Here is a 16716-nt window from a genome sequence, read left to right as displayed (position 1 = left end):
CTCTTTCTCTAAATCTTACCGATGCATCGTTCAAGTATTCTCTAATCAGTTCATGATCTATTCGTTCTCATGCATCTAAATACTCTCAAGTATCTTTGTTCTTTTTATAATTCTTCCCGGTGTTTCTTTATCTTGTCTTCATTCATTTTCAATTCTTACGGTGGTTTGTGCCAAGATTCTTCTTCCTTCGTTATCATATCAATTCATTCGTTCTTTCCAATCCTACCAGTGGTTCGTAGAAGACCTTCCCAAGTTGACGCTATATCTATCTTAATCCTTTCTACGAGAATAAGTAGTATGCCAAATCTGTTGCTTGTCATCAATTTAATTTGGTGAAGGATACACATAACATAATTCTTATTCTTCTTTCATCCAAGTGATTAATTCCTTTTTCCGGAGGTTCATCAAAAATTCTTGATTTCTTTTTTTCATCATTCTTTTCCGGAGTTCCAAGTTTTTCCGCATTATCTCGTCGCGAAGCTCCATCTTAATCATCGCAAGGATTCACCTTCTGTTTTCAACTTCTCTTTCTTTTTATCATCCTTTTATTACCGGAGTTCTTCACGGAGGTTCTACGTGATGGTTCACCAAGGATTTAATTCCTTCTCGAAGTGCTCATCAAGATTCTTCTCAGAGGAGCTCAAGTATTCTTCATCTTGCATTCTGAAGTGCTATTCTTTCTATCTTATCTTTTCAGGTGGTGCTATGTCACTCTTGACAATTTCCCTTCGTATTTCATGATTCACAAGTTGTTAAGAATGAGATAATTAAACCCACCAATCTCTTCATTGGAGTTATCTTGGGTTATATTTCACCTAAAGCTTTCCCTAATGATTGTTGCTACTTATGGTGCTTGTAAATGACCCAAGTGCTTCATTTATCCTCCCGGTGAGATAATTTTTTCGTCTCCTTGTTGATATCAATCCAATCTATTGTTTCCGTTAGTGGCAGAATTTCATCTCATAATTTTGAGATGTCTTTCATAAGCCCACAACAAGCGTACTCTTTTCGTTGTTGGTTTCTCAACAACTCCATTCAATCCTTCTTTAAGGATGCCTTCAAATTCATTGGTGGTAGAAGTTATCATTTTCTTCTACTTTTTTTCTTCCTAACGATCTAGCTTCTATTCGTTCGTTCCGGAAGCATTATGATGTTGCACTCTTCGACCCACCACTCATTCTGTCAAGATCATGTTCTTTACCTTCCATTTTCAACCAGGGTGTTGTCTCCTTTGCTCAAGTTCTTTTCATCTTATCAAGTCTTGCATCTTGTTTCAACCGGAGTGCTTGCTGATGACCCACAAGTATAGGGGATCTATCGTAGTCCTTTCGATAAGTAAGAGTGTCGAACCCAACAAGGAGCAGAAGGAAATGATAAGCGGTTTTCAGCAAGGTATTCTCTGCAAGTACTGAAATAAGTGGCAACAGATAGTTTTGTGATAGGATAAATTGTAACGAGCAACAAGTAAGAAAAGTAAATAAAGTGCAGCAAGATGGCCCAATCCTTTTGTAGCAAAGGACAAGCCGGAACAAACTCTTATAATAGGAAAAGCGCTCCCGAGGACACATGGGAATATCGTCAAGCTAGTTTTCATCACGTTCATATGATTCGCGTTTGATACTTTGATAATTTGATATGTGGGTGGACCGGTGCTTGGGTGCTGTTCTTACTTGAACAAGCAACCCACTTATGATTAACCTCTATTGCAAGCATCCGCAACTACAACAAAAGTATTAAGGTAAACCTAACCATAGCATGAAACATATGGATCCAAATCAGCCTCTTATGAAGAAACACATAAACTAGGGTTTAAGCTTCTGTCACTCTAGCAACCCATCATCTACTTATTACTTCCCAATGCCTTCCTCTAGGCCCAAATAATGGTGAAGTGTTATGTAGTCGACGTTCACATAACACCACTAGAGGCTAGGCAGCATACATCTTATCAAAATATCAAACGAATACCAAATTCACATGACTACTCATAGCAAGACTTCTCCCTTGTCCTCAGGAACGAACGTAATTACTCACAACGCATATTCATGTTCATAATCAGAGGGGTAATAATATGCATATAGGATCTGAACATATGATCTTCCACCAATTAAACCAACTAGCATCAACTACAAGGAGTAATCAACACTACTAGCAACCTACTAGCACCAATCCCGGACTTTGAGACAAGAATTGGATACAAGAGATGAACTAGGGTTTGGAGATGAGATGGTGCTGGTGAAGATGTTGATGGAGATTGCCCTCTCCCGATGAGAGGAGCGTTGGTGATGACGGTGGTGATGATTTCCCCCTCCGGGAGGGAAGTATCCCCGGCAGAACAGCTCCGCGAGAGCTCTAGATTGGATCCGCCAAGGTTCCGCCTCGTGGCAGCGGAGTCTCGTCCCGAAAAGTTCCTCTTTTTTTCTCATCAAAAGACCTCATATAGGAGAAGATGGGCATCAGAGAGCCACCAGGGGGCCCACGAGGTAGCGGGGCACGCCCTAGGGGGGGCCCACCCTCGTGAGCAGGGTGTGGGCCCCCTGGCCTTCATCTTTGGCGTGGATTTTTCTTTATTTCTTTTAAGACGTTCCGTGGAGTTTCAGGACTTTTGGGGTTGCGTAGAATAGGTCTCTAATATTTGCTCCTTTTCCACACCGGAATTCCAGCTGCCGACATTCTCCCTCCTTGTGTAAACCTTGTAAAATAAGAGAGAATAGCCATAAGTATTGCAACATGAAGTGAAATAACAGTCCATAATGCGATAAATATCGATATAAAAGCATGATGCAAAATGGACGTATCAACTCCCCCAAGCTTAGACCTCGCTTGTCCTCAAGCGAAAAGCCGATAACAATAAATATGTCCTCATGTTTCGAGGTAGAGGCATCGATAAAAATAAAATACGGACATGAAGGCATCATGATTATTCTCATAACAGCAACATATATAGGTTTTGTCATATGATTACTTATGTTCAAGTGATGATCTATTCACAATGCAAAAGTATAAATCATAAACCTTATTGGGCTCTAAAAAACTATAATCTCAGCCATTGAACCAATTGCAATTTATCATAACATCGGAAAGAGTCTATGTCAGAGCTAAAAAGCAAGTCCACACACTCAATTATCATTTAGTCCTCCATAATTGCTAACACTCACACGATACTTGTGGTTACGGAGTTTTAATCGGACACAGAGAAAGATAGGGGCTTATAGTTTTGCCCCACAACCTTTTACCTCAAGGGTAATGTCAACAATAATGGTTCATGCTCCCCTACATCCAAATATAATCCCGGGATTAGAATAGTTATTTGGATCACAAAGCCCTATATAGAGCCTGATTAGGTGTTCCCGAACTAAAAAAACCAGCCCGCACGACGGCCCGACCCACCTGCCCACCTCCTCCCCATGACCTTCCCACGATCCACCCCACGGCCATCCCTCGATCCCGCCGCAGCCTCCTTCCGGCGCGCCGCCCCCGCTCTCGCCTCCTTCCGATGTGTCGCCGCCACGCCGCCGCCCCCTCCCCCGCGGGCACCTTCCCCACCCGCGGGCACCTTCTTCCGCCACCCGCGTGGACCGCCCCAGCCCCCGAAACTGGCCGCCGCGGAGCCTCCGCCCCTGGAACAGGCCGCCGCGCCGCCTCCGCCCGCAGATTCGGCCAGCGCGCCCCCTGCGCCCCTGGATCCGGCCGCTGCGCTGCTTCCTCTCCCCGTATCCGGCCACCACGACGCCTACTCCCCCGGATCCGCCAGCTCCCCTCCTCCCTAGTGGTCGGCCCGCCTCCTTCCGCACAACCAGCGCCCCTCCGCCATGCCGGCGAGCCTTCTCCCTCATTGTTGGCCCCCGGATCGATCCCGCTTCGGTGACGGCCGTGATGCCAGGGCGGATCCCACGGTCTCCGGCGCATCTTCCGGCGTCCAGCCATTAGCGCAGGGAGTTGTTCTCCTAGCCTCGAGGTCCCTCTGCGTGGCAGTGGTGATCCCGCCATCGTGCTCCCCGGCGCGGCCCCCTCCATCACGCCACTGCCTCGACACGCAGCTCATGTTACTCCGCATCCTATGGGAGTAGGGGAGGCGGAGCCGCCACTCGAGTTTCTTCTTCCCCCTCACGCATCTCTGGCCAACCTCTTCCCCACCATCGTCTTCGACCAAAAATGACCTTCTCTCTGCCCATGTGTTGAACTTCTTCCTTCTGCTGTAACATCCTCCGCTCTTGGATGAAAAAACTGCAGTGCACAGTGGAGTAGAAACCTCGGCCGTGCCGTCTTGCTCCTGCCGCGTCGTTTGGTTGCTGTTGGTGCGCTGCTACTGCAGTTCAGCTTGAGTGCGAGAGGGAAAATTCTGTGAGAGATTAGACACTACTGTTTTCTTCGTTTTTCTGTTTGAACTTGATGTTGTTCATTGTTAAAAGAAATGATAAGAGGTGCTTTCCCGGTCACATGGGACATATCCTGTTACTTGATAGATGTTTTTTGATTGTTTCTGTATTTGGCTTATGAAAAACTTGACTTGATGCCCATCGAGAAAATTTCGCGAAGTCCAAATTGTAGAAAAATCAAAGTTCAAATTGTAAAACACATGTATTCCCCCGTTTCTAAAAATGAAACAGAGAAGTTCAAATAAAAAAATAACAATTTTACATTTATAAAAAAAGATTTTCCCATTTCTAACAACAAAACCAACTAGTTAAACTAAAAAAGATAGAAATTGCAATTTTTAAAATATGAATTTTCCTCGTTTCTAAAAAAATTAAGAAGATCAAAATTAAATAAAACGAAAAGAGTTCATTGCCTCTACAAAAAAGGAATCCACCTTTTTTAAAATAAACATAGAAGTTTAAGTAAAAACATAGAAGTTCAAATTAAAAATAACGGACCGTTTCGATGTTATTACGAACCTAGGATTTTTCCCATTACTGAAAAATAAAACCAAGAAGCTCAAGTTTAAATAACAAAGTAGTTTAATATTTAAAAAAACTCAGATTTCACACGTTACTAAAGAACAAAATTAAGAAGTTCAATTTAAAAAAGCGGAGCAACTCAATATGTACAAAAACCTCAAATTCTTCATGTTTCTAAAAAAGTGTATTGAATTCAACTCAACAAAATATTGTTTGATGTTTACTTAAAAATATTTTTTTCTTTTCTAAAAATGAACTAAGAAGTTCAAATTAAAATAACACAAAATTTCAAAGTTTATGAAAGAACTAGAATTTACAAGTTAAAAGAATCTTGGAAAACAATTTAAAAGTTAAAAGAACTAGATGCAATTTTTGGCATTTTAAAAAATACCCATAAAAGCAACGATTTAAACAAAAATCTTCTAAAACATGAGCAGTTCAAAATTCGTCAAAAAGGATTTTTACTCTTTAAAAATAAAAAAACTCTAGAAGTTCAAATTGAAATAACAGGCTGGTTCAAATATTCATTACAAAATTAGGATTTTCCCGTACTTGAAAGAAATTAACAAGGAAGTCCAAATTACAAAAATAGAGCACTTTGATATTTATAAAAAAATAGTTTTTCATTGTTACTAAAAAATAAATCAAGCAATTTAAATTAAAAAAACAGGGTAGTGTTGCTGCCAGGGTAGTGTTGCTTTAGGAGTCAGGGACAATTTTTTTACAAAGAAGTTCAAATTGAAAACGGCCAGAAGTTCACGTGCTGCATGGTGTGTGTTTTCATATGAGAGAAATAGAATAAAAAGTTAAAGTATAAAAATTTCGCTGCTAGAAGTTCAGGTGCTCAGCATAGGGAAATTCAAAAAGTTGTTGTGAGAGACGTAATCGGCATTATATATCATTTGTGCAAATCTGATGAATAGTTGAGAAATTACGAACAAAAATGCGTGGTAGAAGTTCAAAGTAAATACAACAGGAAGTTTTGATGATTATAGAAAACTTGGATTTTTCCTCGTTATTAAATAATGGAAACAAGAAGTTCAAAAATAAAATAACAAGAAGTTCAACTTTTAAAAATAGAGCACTTCAAAATTTCATAAAAAGGATTAAAGAAATAAAACCAGGAAGTCCATATTAACAAGATGGAGAAGTTCGATGATTATAGAAAACTCAGATTTTCCTCGTTATTAAAGAATGGAAACAAGAAGTCCAAAAATAAAATAACAAGAAGTTCAACTATTAAAAATAGAGCCCTTCAAAATTCATAAAAATATTAAGAAAAATCAGATGAAATATTCATTAAAAAACTCAAAATATTTTCACATAACCAAGAGAGGTTCAGGTTGATAACTGCCAGAAGTTCATGTACTACACGGTGTGCATGTTGCATTAAAAAAAGAATAGAAAGCAAACACTAAAAGTTTTGTTGTTACAAGTTCATGTCCTTCGTCAGAGAAGTTAAAAAATATTGTGAGAGAGATTTGTACAAAAGAATTATCATTTGTGTAACACTGATGATGTATGTGAAAATTACAAACGAAAATAGGTCATAGAAGTTCAACTGAAAACAACAGGAAGTTCAATTACTATAGTGGATGAATTTTAAATGAAAAACTTTTAAAATCGCCGCGAGTATGAAAAAACGATCAACACAGAAAAGTTGCATGTTTACAGCCGCTTTCCAACGGTATGTCATTTGCTCAATTCCGGTGAGTGGATGAAGAACTACGAGCAGTGGATGGAGAGCTACGAGCAAAAAAATCACGTGAAAAACAGAGTGAAGTTCAGGTACATTCGCTGAGAAGTTCAGGTTCTTCATGCGGTGCATTTTTGGAGAATCTGTTTCGTGATGAAGGCAGAACAAATGATCTCGCCATTTTCGAAATTACTTGAAAACGGCTAGGAATCAGAGAAAGCCATCAACATGAAAAAGTTTCGCATTTTCCTTAGCTTTTCAGCGGTATATTATTTGCCCCATTCCGATAAAGTTTGTAAAAATTATGGTGAAAATACGTTTATAGCCATTTTCAAAACTGACATTAAACCGTAATAAATTAGGAGAAACAATATATATAGAAAAGTTTTGCATTTCTTCAAGCTTTCCAACGCCATATCATTTGCTGCATTTGGACGTACGGTTAAAAAATTAGCTCGAAAAAACGAACTCGGTGAAACTTGTACCATTTTCTAAATTACTTTTAAACCATTCAAAATTAGAAAAAACTTTTAACATAAAAGTAGCGCATTTTCATAAGCTTTCCAACGCCATATTATTTGCCTCAATTGGATTAGACGTTTAGAAATGGCATCGAAAATACGAACTCGGGTGTTCAGTTTGCGAAATTTTACGATTTTACGAATTACTCTTTAACCGTAGGGAATTAGAGAAAACTTTCAACATGTGGAAGGAGCGGTTTTGCAGCAGCTTTCCAACGCCATATTATTTGCCTCATTCCGATAAACAGTTTAAAAATGCGATCAGAAATACGATTCACCTTTTTTATATGAAGAAAAAACGGTTTTCAAAACTGCTCTTAAACTGCTTACATTTTGCCAAAAATTTAACTTGGGTCATGGTACTGATGTCCATAGCTATCCAACGGTATATCGCAAGCCCCATTTGGACACCTTTTAGCTGATGTTCAACCTAGTACTCGGGGAAGGTCAGACGCGTTACTCGGGAAGTTCATGTATATATATATATATCATGTTCTTTCCAACATGCTGAGCTTGCCAAAGGATAAAATGAAAAAGAAAAGATGAAGATCACCATGACTCTTGCAGAAGGTAGACGATAATAATAAAAGATAGGCCCTTCGCAGAGGGAAGCAAAGGTTGCCATGCGCTTTTACGGTTGGATGCACAAAATCTCAATGCGAAAGAACGTCACTTTATATTGCCCCTTGTGATATGAACCTTTATTATGCAGTCTGTCGCTTTTATTACTTCCACATCACTAGATCGTATAAAGCTTATTTCTCCCACACCAATCAATCATACATATTTAGAGCAATTTTTATTGCTTTGCACCGACGACAACTTACTTGAAGGATCTTACTCAATCCATAGGTAGATATGGTGGACTCTCATGGCAAAACTGGTTTAGGGATTTTGGAAGCACAAGTAGTATTTCTACTTGGTGCTGAGAATTTGGCTAGCATGAGGAGGAAAGGTAAGCTCAACAAGTTAGAGGATCCATGACAACATACTTTATCTCAGATATAAGAAAGACATAACTCATTACATTGTCTTCCTTGTCCAACATCAACTCTTTAGCATGTCATATTTTAATGAGTGCTCCCAATCATAAAAGATGTCAATGATAATATATCTATATGTGAAAACCTCTCTTTCCTTATTACTTCCTATTAATTGCAACAATGACCAAAGCTATGTCTGCCAACTCCCAACAACTTTTAATCATCATACTCTTTCTATGTGAAGTCATTACTCTCAATAAGATCAATATGAACTTTCTGTTTCTTTTTGTTCTTTTTCTCTTTTCTTTTATTCAACCAAGATCATGGAAAAATAATCAGGCCCTTGACTCAACACTAATCTTTATTATATATAACTCACGGACTCGATTACATAGAGGGATCATAAAGCAAGACTCAAAACTAGATCATGCCATAAACTTTATTCTACTAGATCAAGATACTACTAATAGGATCGAACTAAGAAAAATGGTAAAGATAGGAGTTGTGATTGTGATACGATACTGGGGCACCTCCCCCAAGCTTGGCAGTTGCCAAGGGGAGTGCCCATACCCAGATACTCAATTCTTCTTTGTTGGAGGAGACGGTGGTGGTGATGTTGGCTTAGTTGATGGCTTAGTCTTCTCCCTTAATTTGCGCTTAAGGACGGCATTTTGATCCCTCAGACCATCAAGTTCCCACTCCAGGTTTAATATCTTTTTGCATAGGTCCTGCTTATTTTCCTGCAAGAAACGAAAAGGGATAAACTCGAACTTGGGTTTCTTTGCCCTATCAGGGAGACTTGACTTTTTGAACTCCACGTGCATGTCCCCAGGTTGAGGTAATGGTGCTTCGTCTTCATCTGAGCTCGTATCCTCCTTCCCCTTGGTTTCATAATCCTCTTCTTCCTCCATGGTCCATCCATTATGTTCCACATCTCCATAGACCCTTGGATTTGCTAAGTAGTCATCCACATAGCTTTCTCCTTCCGAATCCTAGGAAGACATGTTGATCTAATCTGCAATAGGACAGCTCGAAACAAAGACAGGAGATTCTTGCATGATACGGGAGTCAAAACCTTCGGGAGAATATATAATGAATTTTTACCGACCAAAATACTAACGTGCAAGAAAACAGAGTCCGGAGGGCACACGAGGTAGGGGGCGCACCCAGGGGGTAGGGCGCCCCCACCACCCTCGTGGGGCCCTCGTGTCCTTCCCGGACTGCTACTTATTTTTCTATTTTTCTAAATATTCCAAAACGAAGAAATATTGCCTTAGAAATTGTTTTGGAGTCGGTTTACTTACCATACCACATACCTATTCCTTTTCGGAGTCTGAAACGTTTCGGAAAGTGTCCCTTATGTATTCCTCTGGGGTTATGGTTTCAATAATATTGGTTTCAACATTTATGGGATTACCTGAGATATAGTGTTTAATTCTTTGACCATTTACCACCTTCGGATTTGTGCCCTTGAAGTTGTTGATTTTTATAGCACCGGAACGATAGACCTCTTCGATGACGTAGGGGCCTTCCCATTTAGAGAGAAGTTTTCCTGCAAAAAATCTTAAACGAGAGTTGTATAGCAATACATAATCACCTACATTAAACTCACGCTTTTGTATCCTTTTGTCATGCCATCTTTTAACTTTTTCTTTAAACAACTTGGCATTTTCATAAGCTTGGGTTCTCCATTCATCAAGTGAGCTAATATCAAATAACCTCTTCTCACCGGCAAGCTTAAAATCATAGTTGAGCTCTTTAATAGCCCAATATGCCTTATGTTCTAGTTCGAGAGGTAAGTGACATGCTTTTCCATAAACCATTTTATACGGAGACATACCCATAGGATTTTTATATGCAGTTCTATAAGCCCATAATGCATCATCAAGTTTCTTAGACCAATTATTTCTAGACCTATTAACAGTCTTTTGCAAAATTAATTTGAGCTCTCTATTGCTCAATTCTACTTGACCACTAGACTGTGGGTGATAAGGAGATGCAATTCTATGATTAACATCATATTTAGCAAGCATTTTACGGAAGGCACCATGAATAAAGTGTGAACCACCATCAGTCATTAAATATCTAGGGACTCCAAACCTCGGGAAAATAACTTCCTTAAGCATTTTAATAGAAGTGTTATGATCGGCACTACTAGTTGGAATAGCTTCTACCCACTTAGTAACGTAATCAACAGCAGCTAGAATATGTGTATATCCATTAGAGGCAGGAAAAGGTCCCATATAATCAAAGCCCCAAACATCAAATGGTTCAATAACAAGTGAATAATTCATAGGCATTTCTTGACGTCTACTAATATTATCAATTCTTTGACATTCATCGCAAGACAAGACAAACTTACGGGCATCCTTGAAGAGAGTAGGCCAATAAAAACCAGATTGCAATACCTTATGTGCAGTTCTATCTCCAGCGTGGTGTCCTCCATAAGACTCGGAATGACACTTGCGTAGGATCTGTTCCTATTCTTGCTCAGGCACACAACGTCTAATAACACCATCTACTCCTTCCTTATAAAGATGTGGGTCATCCCAAAAGTAATGTCTTAAATCATAGAAAAACTTTTTCTTTTGCTGGTATGTGAAGCTAGGTGGTATAAACTTAGCAACAATATAATTAGCATAATCAGCATACCATGGAGTACTACGAGAAGTACTTATAACATTTAATTGTTCATCAGGAAAGTCATCATTAATAGGTAGTGGGTCATCAAGAATATTTTCTAACCTAGATAAGTTGTCTGCAACGGGGTTCTCAGCTCCCTTTCTATCAACAATATTCAAATCAAATTCTTGTAGCAAGAGAACCCATCTAATAAGTCTAGGTTTAGCATCTTTCTTTTCCATAAGATATTTAGTAGCAGCATGATCAGTGTGAATAGTTACTTTAGAATCAACAATATAAGATCTGAACTTATCACAAGCAAATACAACTGCTAACAGTTCCTTTTTAGTAGTAGCATAATTTCTTTGAGCATTGTCTAGAGTCTTACTAGCATAATGGATAACATTTAATTTCTTATCAACTCTTTTCCCTAGAACAGCTCCTACAACATAATCACTAGCATCACACATAATTTCAAAGGGTAAATTCCAATCAGGTGGCTGAACAATAGGTGCAGAGACTAATGCTTTCTTAAGTATTTCAAATGCTTCTACACAATCATCATCAAAGACAAATGGTATATCTTTTTGCAATAAATTAGTCAGAGGCCGAGAAATTTTTGAGAAGTCCTTAATGAACCTCCTGTAAAATCCGGTGTGACTAAGGAAGCTTCTTATACCTTTGATGTCCTTGGGACATGGCATCTTTTCAATAGCATCAACCTTGGCTTTATCAACTTCAATACCTCTTTCAGAAACTTTGTGCCCTAAGACAATACCTTCATTAACCATAAAGTGGCACTTTTCCCAATTCAAGACAAGATTAGTTTCTTCACATCTCTGCAAAACTCGATCAAGATTGCTCAAGCAATCATCAAAAGAGGAACCATAGATGGAAAAGTCGTCCATGAAAACCTCACAAATCTTTTCACAAAAGTCAGAGAATATAGCCAGCATGCATCTTTGAAAGGTAGCAGGTGCATTACATAAACCAAAAGGCATACATCTATAAGCAAAAGTACCAAAAGGGCCTGTAAAAGTAGTCTTTGATTGATCTTTAGCCGACACAGGTATTTGAGAGAAACCAGAATAACCATCTAGAAAGCAATAGTGTGTATGTTTGCATAATCTTTCTAGCATTTGATCAATAAAAGGTAAGGGGTAATGATCTTTCTTAGTAGCTTTATTTAATTTGCGGAAATCAATTACCATCCTATAACCTGTGATAATTCTTTGTGGAATCAATTCATCTTTATCATTAGGAACAACAGTAATACCTCCCTTCTTAGGGACACAATGGACAGGACTTACCCACTCACTATCAGCAATGGGATAAATTATACCGGCCTCCAGAAGCTTTAGTATTTCTTTTCTTACCACTTCTTTCATTTTAGGATTCAGACGTCGTTGAGGATCACGAACTGGTTTGGCATCTGCTTCCAAATTTATTTTATGTTGACATAGAGTGGGACTAATGCCCTTAAGATCATCAAGAGTATATCCAATAGCAGCACGATGCTTCTTCAGAGTTTTCAATAATCTTTGTTCTTCATGCTCTGAAAGGTTAGCACTAATAATAACAGGATATATCTTCTTTTCATCAAGATAAGCATATTTAAGATTATCAGGCAAAGTTTAAGCTCAAACACGGGATCACCCTTAGGCGGAGGAGGGTCCCCTAGGATTTCAACAGGCAAATTGTGTTTCTGAATAGGTTCCTGTTTAAAGAATACTTCATCTATTTCCCTTCTTTCATTCATGAACATATCATTTTCATGGTCTAGAAAATAGTGTTCTAAAGGATCACTAGGAGGTATGGCAATAGAAGCAAGACCAATAATCTCATCCTTACTAGGTAATTCTTCCTCACGATGTTGTTTACTAAATTTAGAGAAATTAAACTCACGAACCATATCATCCAAGCCAACAATAACAATATTCTTAGTGCAGTCTATGGTAGCATTGACAGTATTTAAGAACGGTCTACCAAATATAATGGGACAAAAGCTATCTTGTGGGGAACCAAGAACAAGAAAATCAGCAGGATATTTAGTTTTCCCACACAAGACTTCAACATCTCTAACAATTCCCATTGCTGAAATAGTATCTCTATTGGCAAGTTTAATTGTGACATCAATATCTTCTAACTCAACAGGTGCAATTTCATTCTTAATTTCTTTGTATAAGTCATGAGGTATAACACTAGCACTAGCACCCATGTCACATAAGCCATGATAACAATGATCTCCTATTTTAACAGAAATAACAGGCACGCCTACCACAGGTCTATGTTTATCTTTAGCACAAGGCTTAGCAATTCTAGCAGTTTCACCTTCGAACTGAATAACATGCCCATCAATATAATCAGACAAGAGATCTTTAACAATAGCAATATTAGGTTCTACTTTAACTTGCTCAGGAGGTGTATAAGTTCTAATATTGCTTTTATGAACAACAGTTGAAGCTTTAGCATGATCCTTTATTCTAACAGGGAAAGGTGGTTTCTCAATATAAGAAGTAGGAACAATAGGATCATTATAAGTGACAGTCTTTTCTTCAACTTTAACAGGTGCAGCTACTTTTACTTCTATGGGAGGATGATATTTAAACCACTTCTCCTTAGGGAGATCAACATAAGTAGCAAAAGATTCACAGAAAGAAGCTACTATCTCAGAGTCAAGTCCATATTTAGTGCTAAACTTATGGAAAATATCGGTATCCATAAAAGATTTAACACAATCAAACTTAGGTGTCATACCTGACTCCTTACCTTCGTCGAGGTCCCAATCTTCAGAGTTGCGTTTAATTCTATCCAATAAATTCCATCTGAATTCAATAGTCTTCATCATAAAAGAGCCAGCACAATAAGTATCGAGCATGTTGCGATTGTTTTCAGAAAGCCGAGCATAAAAACTTTGCATAATTATTTCTCTTGAGAGCTCATGATTGGGGCATGAATATAACATTGATTTAAGCCTCCCCAAGCTTGAGTGATGCTTTCTCCTTTGCGAGGCCAGAAATTATATATATAATTGCGATCACGATGAACAAGATGCATAGGGTAATACTTTTGATGAAATTCCAGCTTCAATCTTTTATAGTCCCATGATCTCATATCATCACATTGCCTATACCATACCAATGCGTCTCCCTTCAAAGAAAAAGGGAAGACCTTCTTATTAGCAACATCATCAGGTATACCTGCAAGCTTAAATAATCCACAAACTTCATCCACATATATTAAGTGCTCATCAGGATGCTTTGTTCCATCTCCTGTAAAAGGGTTATCTAGCAGTTTTTCTATCATACCCGAAGGATACTCATAAGGAACTTCATTTTCAATAGGTTCAGTAGGTTGAGGAGCAACTCTTTGCTCTACTGGACGGGGTGAAGATACCCCGAACAAGCCCCTCAGAGAATTACTTTCCATAGTAACAAGTGACTGTAAATTTCAGCACACTATATAAATTTTTCCTTACCAAATTCCACCTACCAAAGGCGCTACACTCCCCGGCAACGGTGCGAGAAAAGAGTCTTGATGACCCACAAGTATAGGGGATCTATCATAGTCCTTTCGATAAGTAAGAGTGTCGAACCCAACGAGGAGCAGAAGGAAATGATAAGCGGTTTTCAGCAAGGTATTCTCTGCAAGTACTGAAATAAGAGGCAACAGATAGTTTTGTGATAGGATAAATTGTAACAAGCAACAAGTAACAAAAGTAAATAAAGTGAAGCAAGGTGGCCCAATCCTTTTGTAGCAAAGGACAAGCCGGAACAAACTCTTATAATAGGAAAAGCGCTCCCGAGGACACATGGGAATATCGTCAAGCTAGTTTTCATCACGTTCATATGATTCGCGTTCGATACTTTGATAATTTGATATGTGGGTGGACCGGTGCTTGGGTGCTATTCTTACTTGAACAAGCATCCCACTTATGATTAACCTCTATTGCAAGCATCCGCAACTACAAAAAAAGTATTAAGGTAAACCTAACCATAGCATGAAACATATGGATTCAAATCAGCCCCTTACGAAGCAACGCATAAACTAGGGTTTAAGCTTCTGTCACTCTAGCAACCCATCGTCTACTTATTACTTCCCAATGCCTTCCTCTAGGCCCAAATAATGGTGAAGTGTTATGTAGTCGACGTTCACATAACACCACTAGAGGCTAGACAACATACATCTTATCAAAATATCAAACGAATACCAAATTCACATGACTACTCATAGCAAGACTTCTCCCTTGTCCTCAGGAACGGACGTAATTACTCACAAAGCATATTCATGTTCATAATCAGAGGGGTAATAATATGCATATAGGATCTGAACATATGATCTTCCAGCAATTAAACCAACTAGTATCAACTACAAGGAGTAATCAACACTGCTAGCAACCTACTAGCACCAATCCCAGACTTTGAGACAAGAATTGGATACAAGAGATGAACTAGGGTTTGGAGATGTGATGGTGCTGGTGAAGATGTTGATGGAGATTGCCCTCTCCCGATGAGAGGAGCGTTGGTGATGACGATGGTGATGATTTCCCCCTCCGGGAGGGAAGTATCCCCGGCAGAACAACTCCGCCGGAGCTCTAGATTCGATCCGCCAAGGTTTCGCCTCGTGGGGGCGGAGTCTCGTCCAGAAAAGTTCCTCTGTTTTTCTCATCGAAATACCTCATATAGGAGAAGATGGGCACCAGAGAGCCACCGGGGGCCCCACGAGGTAGGGGGCGCGCCCTGGGGGGCCCACCCTCGTGAGCAGGGTGTGGGCCCCCTGGCCTTAATCTTTGGCATGGATTTTTCTTTATTTCTTTTAAGACGTTCCGTGGAGTTTCAGGAATTTTGGGGTTGCGTAGAATATGTCTCTAATATTTGCTCCTTTTCCAGACCAGAATTCCAGCTGCCGGCATTCTCCCTCCTTGTGTAAACCTTGTAAAATAAGAGAGAATAGCCATAAGTATTGTGACATAAAGTGAAATAATAGTCCATAATGCGATAAAGATAGATATAAAAGCATGATGCAAAATGGACGTATCACTTGCATGTACTTCTTGTCCAATGCAACCCTTTTTCTTATGTCTTTCAACCTACAAGGCTCTAGTAAGGCTCCTTGTTCCTCTTTTCCAACGGAGTGTTTTTAACTTCGTTCAACTCCATTGTATTCTTCTTTCAATTTGTTCAACTTCTCAAGGTTCATGGTTTCACTCATTTGTCGAAGAAGCAAATTTGTTTTACCTCTTCATCTTCCGTTTTTCCCTGGTGCCATCCTAGATCCCGGGCGAGATCCTCTCGTAGTGGTGGAGTGTTGTGACGCCCCGAGACTGTTGCGCCAGGTGTCTCCCAGTTGTTCACTGTTGTTGCCGTGTCATTCGCTTGTGTGTTGCATCTTGCCATGTCATCATCCGCATTAAATCTGCATGTTTTCAAAACTTACATCTGTCCAGGTCTCCCCGTTCCTTTCGCTGTCCGCTCTGAGCCCAGACACACTTGCACGCGCCCGCGGCACGTCCGAAATATTATTTTATAAGTGGCCGGAAAATGTTCTCGGAATGGGATGAAAGTTGGCATGCGGTGTCGTTATGTTGTTAGTAGGTCGCCTGCCAAGTTTCATCGCATTCGAAGTCCGTTTGACGCCCCAACGGATAACTATAGCGGCAGTATAGCCGGTCTATCGTCGGACGGTTTCGGTCTTCGGAAACAGTCGCCGGGCCTCTCTCTCTTCTCTTCTCTCAGCTCGAGACTGTCTACACAGTCCACTCACCGCCACGGCCCTCCTCGCGTGCGCTTCCGAAAACCTCCCCGAACCCGACCGGGCACTCGTGTCCATTGAGTCCAGATTGTCACCCAACATCCCCAAAACGTCTTTGTTTATTTGTTGGACTCGCCCACCCTAATTTTCTCGACTGTCTGATTTGAATAGGAGGGCCCAAATGCACCCCAAATCCACCTGCTATATATACTTAAGGTCCAACCCTAAAAATTAGGAGGCTTGTC

Source organism: Triticum aestivum, chromosome 4A (assembly GCF_018294505.1).
Source record: "Triticum aestivum cultivar Chinese Spring chromosome 4A, IWGSC CS RefSeq v2.1, whole genome shotgun sequence".
Taxonomy (NCBI): Eukaryota; Viridiplantae; Streptophyta; class Magnoliopsida; order Poales; family Poaceae; genus Triticum; species Triticum aestivum.
This window is presented reverse-complemented; position numbering follows the sequence as displayed.